General features: G+C 43.7%; 1 long non-coding RNA gene across 5 annotated transcripts; it reads left to right on the forward strand.

Moving 5' to 3' along the window:
• Nucleotides 1-1,530: 1,530 nt before the first annotated feature.
• Nucleotides 1,531-7,342, forward strand: LOC125531579. Of its 5 annotated transcripts, none has more exons than XR_007293342.1 (8): nt 1,531-1,773; nt 1,863-2,020; nt 4,757-4,846; nt 4,934-4,992; nt 5,422-5,593; nt 5,698-5,805; nt 5,952-6,163; nt 7,109-7,342. It is a non-coding gene; the product is annotated as an uncharacterized LOC125531579 (long non-coding RNA). The 5 variants fall into 5 exon arrangements; XR_007293344.1 differs by having other exon boundaries at nt 5,964-6,163; XR_007293340.1 differs by lacking the exon at nt 5,422-5,593.
• Nucleotides 7,343-7,720: the final 378 nt, after the last annotated feature.

A 7,720-nucleotide genomic window follows, 5' to 3' on the forward strand; every position in this document is an offset into this window, starting at 1 on the left:
CGGCGCGCGGAGGAAGAGGGGGCTAGGGTTTGATCCGGAAATTTTGGGGGAGATGCCTTTTTATAGGTAGAGGGAGCTAGGAGGCTCCAAATTGAGCACGGTTTTCGGCCACGCGATCTTGATCGAACGACCTATATGATGGAGGGGGTTTAGGTGGGTTTTGGGCCACTTTGGAAGGGTGTTGGGCTGCAGCACACATGAGGCCTTTTCGGTCCCTCGGTTAACCGTTGGAGTATCAAACGAAGTCCAAATGGTACGAAACTTGACAGGCGGTCTACCGGTAGTAAACCAAGGCCGCATGGCAAGTCTTGGTCCAATCCGAGAACGTTTAACACCCGCACACGAAAAGAGGTAAAAGGGGACACCGGAGGACATAGGAGCGCCGGATTGCAAAACGGACAACGGGGAAAATGCTCGGATGCATGAGACGAACACATATGCAAATGCAATGGACATGATGACATGATATGTAAAGCAAAGACAAGGCAACAACAGCGAATAACTGGAGGACACCTGGCACATCTGTCTCGGGGTGTTACAGCCTCCCCACTTGGGCCTTGGTGACCCAAGTTGCCTTCCACCGTTTGGCCTTTTAAGGCTCATTGATATTAAATTAAATATAAAAGCCCTCTAAAATTACTAGAGCATATTATGTATAATTTAACAGCCCCAAAAACATTTTCCACCTATATATTAAATCATTGGTATTACCCAATACTCTCTGAAACCCTTTTGGTGACCCTGAAACGCTTTCGGATCCTCTCGCAACTATTCTGAATATTAACGAAACTATTTCACTAATAAATCCTTGATACTCTCATCCTACTAACACTCAGCAGATCACGATAACCTTAAGCATGTGACCCTGTAGGTTCGGTAAACCATAGACATGAATGAAACCCCTTCATTCAACGATCGATAGCGGAACCGTGGACGTCCATATCGATCCCTATGATTACACGAATGTCATTCGAGTGAACCTTTGGTTATCATGTGATGTTCCCTTTTCTTCAAGATACTTTACAAAACCCAAGGTGACATATATCGGTATCCTCTTGATTCATACACATGCTCACTATACCGGTCTCCTCGTTGCCAGTTTTGTTCTTCTTTCTCGTTCTCATGTTGTGGCATCTCGGTGACATAATTACCTGTGTCACCACTTCCAAGATGTGATGGTATTTGAATAATCCTAAAACCTAAAAAGTGCTCGTGGGCTCTATGTCTTACAGAGCACACACCCTTCCGCGTCGTCCGATCGAAATCGCGGCCTCAGGTGCTGGGCGGTCTGGGCCGAAAGCAAACTATTCACTCACCCCGTTTCTCTGCCCCGTGCGGTCGTGCCCCACGACCCATTCCTCTCCCTCATCCACGAACTCATCTTCTTCCTCCCCATGCACACCTTCCTCCGCGCCCCGGCGAGATCCGTTGCGCCCAGCCTCCATCGACCTGGCCACGCCGGAGCTCCTCCTTCCCCAGCCTTCTTCTCCGCCGACGCACCCCACACCCCAGACCGGCAGCGAAGCATCCTGCATCGCCGATTCGATGCATCCCGCGGCTGGGACCTTCGATCCCCGTCAGATCCTGGCCCTTCTTGTCCAACAACGACAACAAAAGCACGCAGCGGCTGCTCTGGCTGCCCCATCGCAGATTCCAACCAGCGCCCCCCTGCTCGCTGTGGACTTGTGAATCCATATGTCAACATACAGTGCCGGTGCATGGGCTGCGTCGGCAAGGTCGACAAGGCAATGCCCTCCGTGAGGACCTTCTTAGGTACGCATGCATTGCGCAGCCTACCTGGCCTGAACCCTCTTACTTGGTTTGCAGGAACATCCAATTTTCTTGATTTTTTGGTTTGACAGGGGTTGAAACGTCAGTGGGAGCGACGTCGGCACTGGAGTCGTGGCCGTGGCGGGCGAGGTGAACCCGGCGGAGCTCTGCCAGTGGCTCAAGAGGAAGACAAGGAAGGATGCCAAGATTGTCCACCTTCGTACACCTGCTAAAGAATCATAATAAACAGGTATGCATCCCTCTCGTGTACTTGTACTACAGAACAGAATGAAGGACGATATGTGTAATATCCAAATGAATGTACTTCTACTTTGCTATCCTCTACAAATGGTGAGAAGATTCGTGTGTACTTCGGTCTTGCCAGAATGATGATACAAACACCAATTGTATGAAACAGAAACCGTTTTAAAAGAATAAGAAGAAAAAAAAGATGAATCCACATGTCCAAGGAGTAGCCATCCCGAGTTGCTTTGTTCCATTTCTCATGGACAAGATGGATCCTGTATGTAATTCCTGGTAGTCTGCAGTTGCCCTTTCGTCAGATTCGTCGAGCAAGGGCGGCATTGTACACTGATTTCTATGGGAAATACTACTAAAGATGCACTCCTTTGATTTATGCGTGTGTATGTGTGTGTGTGAGTGTGTGTGTGCGTGTGTGTGTCTGTCTAGGCATTAATCTTGTGAAGATTTGCCACCTGCTTTTGCTTCTGAACATTTTCTACTAAATATTTATTAATTTGTATGAAATTCTCTCTTCTATCATCTGAAATTTTCCCTTGCACTTCTATCATCCGAAATTTGGTTTGGAGGTTGGGAGAGGGAAGCAGGGGTGGGGGTTGGCGTAGTATGTGGATTCGAGGGGGCGAATCGACCATTTTGCATGGCGGTGGAGTTTCGTGGTTGGGGTGGTGGGTGGTTTCGTGAGTTGGAGTGCCTCGGGAAAGTGCCGAAAATTTCCCAACACAGAGCAGACGGTTGCTACATATGCTGTTGTGAGTTGCCCAAAGTATTTTTTAGAAAATGATAGTCAGTCCATGCTTGGGTTTTTTATACAAATGTGTCACTAGGTTTACATGGACTTTGATCATGTGTTTAAACTTGCCTATCCATTTTTTATGTGTATTTTTTCCTCAAAATGATGCAAAAAATTTGTGCTTAGAGTGTAGCCCCCCATGATAGTTCAAAAAACACACACATATTAGGGGCTAGGCGACTTCAGACAGCTAGACCAGGCAATTGAAACACATAGATCAAGCAACTTAAAAACTATTCTAGGCAAATGGCAGCAAGAGAGAGATAAGTCAGGTAAGTGACATGGTAGGCACTAGGCACACATTTAGGGGGCGGCATCATCACTGCCTACGTGTACTGCGAGCACCTCCGCCGCCTGACCCGCCGTCTCTTCGCTTCTCCTCGCGGGCCACATCGAGCTTGGAGGCGAGTCATTCTCCTTCAATTTCTTTACTTCTGGTTCGGTTGCGATAGCTTCTGCTGAAACGGATCTACAGGACCAAGGCGGGTCGCGCGGACAACAAGGTGGCATGGAAGGTCCAGCAGATTACTTCATAATGCGGTCATCACGCATAGGGACACATGTTCTTTATAATGGATAAAAAAGAATATCACAACCTTGTTATAGCTTTATAACGGATAGGGACACGTGTTCTTTTTTTATCCATTATAAAGAACATGTGTCTTGTATGAAAACTTGTCGATATTTGCTTATCTGTGTCCAAGTGATTGCAACATATAATAATCCAGAAAAAAAATCAAGATTTATATTGAGCTATTGGACTCATTTCTTCTACTGGACTTGCTCAAACTTGCATGGTATTTTGATAAGTAGTTGCCTCATTTCTGCTATTGGACTTGCTGAATGGGTTGACATGCAGTTTGTATCCACTATTTTATTTTCTTTGGCAAGCAAGCTAATGAGTTGGCTGCACAATCTATGGAAATTTTCTACAAACCCAGTATGAGTTGCTAACTTTTAATCCTTGTTCTAAACAAAACCCTGGTTTACTTGGATATAGTGAGCAATTTGCTTCGATCAGAGCACAACTTGCCTGCAACAACTAAAGCATGTGTCCAGGGGACACAACACATCTTGATGTTCCACACATAGGTTTGCCTGAAACTTGTAGGAAAATTGCCTACAAACCAAGTAGTAGTTGCTCCTGACTTCCACTATTTATTTTTCTTCGGCTAGCAAGCTTATGAGTTGGCTACAGAATCTACGGAAACTGCCTATAAACCTAGTACGAGTTGCTACCATTCAATCCTTTTTCTAAACAAAATCTGGAGTTGCCTGGATATACTATGCAATTTGCTTAGATCAGAGTACAACTTGCCTTCAACCACTAATGCATTTGCCCAGGGGACACATCACAACTCGATGTTCCACACAATATGTGTCCACATTTTTTTTGCCCGAAACATGTAGGCGAATTTCCTACAAACCAAGTAGTAGTTTCTCTGACTTCCACTATTTTTTTCTTTGGTAACTAAGCTAATGAATTGGCTGCAGAATCTATGGATATTGCCTACAAACCGAGTATAACTTTATAGAGGCTACTTGTAGTTGGCTACTTACCGTATCAAGTACAGTACTACACAGGAAAGGATACTTGTAGTTGTACAGCACAGCCAATCTACACAAGAGACCCAGACCCCCTCCCTCCCTTTGACCTGACCGCTTGGCCGTACCCCGCCTTTTGCATTTGCTTCAAGCCTGCAACACTACCACACAGGTCTAGAGGCCTATGTCGGCTACAAAGATCCCTCGTGCAGACTTGAAGCATAAAAAATTGCTGCTATGTTAATTTATCCCATCCCCTGGCTTGGGAGAAGAAGATGCTGGAGCAAACCAAAACCATTGCTCAAAACGCTACCCTGATCACCTAAGTTTCATAAATATGCTTTCGTAGACGTTCTTACCTAAACAAATGGTTTGTTTTGTTTGCAGGGCCTCACTAAATTCTAAAATGATGTCAAAGCAACGTTTTCGAGGTTTTGTGCACATGCTCAAGCAAGAAGATTCAACATCCACTTCTAGGTAATCTTCGTACAAAGCTATTCAATTTTTTTGTTTCAGCAAAAAAGAGGAGTTGCCTCAAACTTGTGCATTTTGCCTATATCCCAGCGGGACTTGCTTTTTATTTTCCCTGTTTGCAAGCAAGAAGCTTTGCCAGCTACTTCCAGGTAAATTTCACACATCCCCAATAGCTTTCCAACTAGTTTTTTCTGCCTCCCCAGTAGCTGGCTATTAGCTTTTTTGTTCCAGCAAATACATGGAGTTGCCTGAAACTTATATGCAAATTGCCTACATCACATGAACACTTGCTTTTTGCCACTGGCTTAGATCTTCCAGTGAACACAATCCATCTGTATGTTACAAGTATCATCATCATTACCTGAGACTTTATGATTAATGTCACCGTCCTAGGCATATATCAGAGTTTGTCAGCATGTTCCCTGCCTTGTTCCTTCTTGGGAACTCATGTTTATCATGCATGTCAAATTTGCCCATTTCGTAGTTCTTCACCCTGTCCTGATATTCATTTGTTGCTTTCAATGAGTCCGAGGTTGTGTATTTTCCCTGTGTCAACTCTGAATTGTTGTCATGTGTAGTTTGGGGGCAATGCAAAATGCAATGGCCAGCAGGTGTGCTCTTGTAGAATACAACTGCAAGAGAAGCATGGCACATCCCTGACAAACACGGCGCCGTGTTTTACATGAATTGGTCCTCCTTATAGCTTGCTTTTTTTAAGGAGTTGTGAGTTGTACATTTTTCACACAGAAGGTGATTTAGTGACATCTGAGGGATGTTTTCTTGTGTGTGAAAACTGAAAATAGGTGCACTGAAAACTTGTCAATATAATTTTGTTTTTTGCTTCTTGGTACCAGGATGATGAAGTTGTGTCGGTGTTCGGGTGTTCGTCGGAAACGATGCGTATAGAGGATCTTCTTGCAGACTGGAATGACAAAGACCTTTGCGCATGATCTGCATGTTAGGTTGGTGATTTGATTTTTGTCTGATGAGTGTTGTAGTAGTTACACAACTTGTGCCTGAGAATGTAGTAGTTTTTATAATTGATGATTATGCTTTCTTCTAAGTTAATGATTCTACAGTAACCTACCCACTTGCCTAATAATGTCAGCAAGTTGCGCAGAATAAATGTTTTTGGCATATGAATGTGGCAACCAGTAAGAGATTGAGGAGAGAGGTCTTGTAGTGCCGGTAACCAGCAAGCGAATTAGGAGCGAGAGCCAAGAGGGCGCCACCATTTATGTGTCGTGACCACCTAGCAGGGAGGAGCTAGATCCAGAAAATCTTTTTCCTAGTGGTCGAGAATTGGCCCGCAAATCTCCAGTAAGTATCTCAAAATCTCCCCCCCTAAGCATGGTTGAAGAGGGGTATGCGCAGTCCCAGGTTTTTGGGCGAATCGATGATTTTCTGCAAGGGGTGGTTTTGCGGCGTGGGGATGCAAGGGGTGGAATCGTCGACATTTTGAACCGAAACTGTCCAAAAGTTGCCCGACGTATAGCAGTTAGTTCCTAGAGATGCTGGCGCTAGTTGCCTAGAGATCCGTTCTTGAGAGTGTTGGGTTTTATTTTCGCCCAAAACTTACCCAACACATGATAGTTAATTACTGGAGAGGCTGACACGAGTTGCCCAAATATATTTTTTAGAAACAAATTAATTTAGTTTGCCCAAAAGTTGTTATTTTCAATAGGATAAGTTGCCTACATATAGACAGTACTTGCCTAAATCAACTAAGTTTGTAGATATTTTGTTATCCACTAATTTGATACACGGAAATAGCTTGTCGTTTGGTCCACTTAAATATGCAAACCATTTCGGTTGTAACATAATCAACACCCATTATTTGATACATGGATAATGTTAGGAAAAAAGTTGCCTTATAGTACTAGAAAGTACTTGTAGGCTAGGATAATATTCGGGGAAAGTACTTCGTGGCAAAGTTGCCTAACTTTGTAGTGTTGTAGGCAAAGTTAGGGGAAGCATCAAAGTAGCCTTATATAGCACCAAAGTCTTCTTGTGTTCATTGATACTGCAAAATTGCTTCCTGGAACACCAAAGTTGCCTCAGATAGCATCAAAGTTTCTTAAAAAAAAGTTCGGTCAAACATACCCATATGACGTCTTGTTTCGAAGAGCTCATGGCAAGAAAGCAAGCGGTGAAAACGAAATTTAATTTTGACGCTCAGTTTCGAAGTTATAGCTTTTTACGTTTTTCTGAATGAACTAAATGCACGAGATGCATTTTCCTAACTTGTGTGCTCCATATGAGCAGGAAGGAGTGATGGAACCACTTGGTGGGGAGGCAAGATGTTTTCCGTTGAGGGCCACATGGGATGGGGACAACCTTTCCTTTCTAGGACGGTGTGGACAGAATTTTACTTTTTGGGGGTGTGTGCTCGGGGGCACTAGCCAGCCAACGGGTGCTGGCTAGACGCGTCCTTAAATAATTTGTAATGAGGTTGTACTTAAACTCGATGAGCTTCAAAACGGTCGTGTTGGTTTGTTCCATCACTTTGCTTTTATTTTATTTTGCTTTTTATTTTTATTTTTCCTTTGCAATTTTTCGTTTGCAAGTTAGTTTTCAAAAAACCAAAAACCAAAAAAATAGAATAAGCTGTGCTTTGCTCTTGTTCTTTATCTTGCCCTTTGGAGTTCATCTACATTTTGTTTTCAGAGGAGTTAATCAACGCAGAACAACGAGGAATGCAAGAGTAAGGAAGAGAAGTGTGTAAATTCGCAATCGTGAAGGTATGTCCTACGACCCCCGTCTTTTACACTTGGAATACTTAGAGTAGATGTAGTAGTATTATGAGATGGGAGTAAGTCATGATAGTTAAGACAAACAATTTGTTCCAGTAGCCGAAATAATTTTGTAGTCTTTGTT

This window comes from Triticum urartu, unplaced genomic scaffold (genome assembly GCF_003073215.2).
Source record: "Triticum urartu cultivar G1812 unplaced genomic scaffold, Tu2.1 TuUngrouped_contig_7512, whole genome shotgun sequence".
NCBI lineage: Eukaryota > Viridiplantae > Streptophyta > Magnoliopsida > Poales > Poaceae > Triticum > Triticum urartu.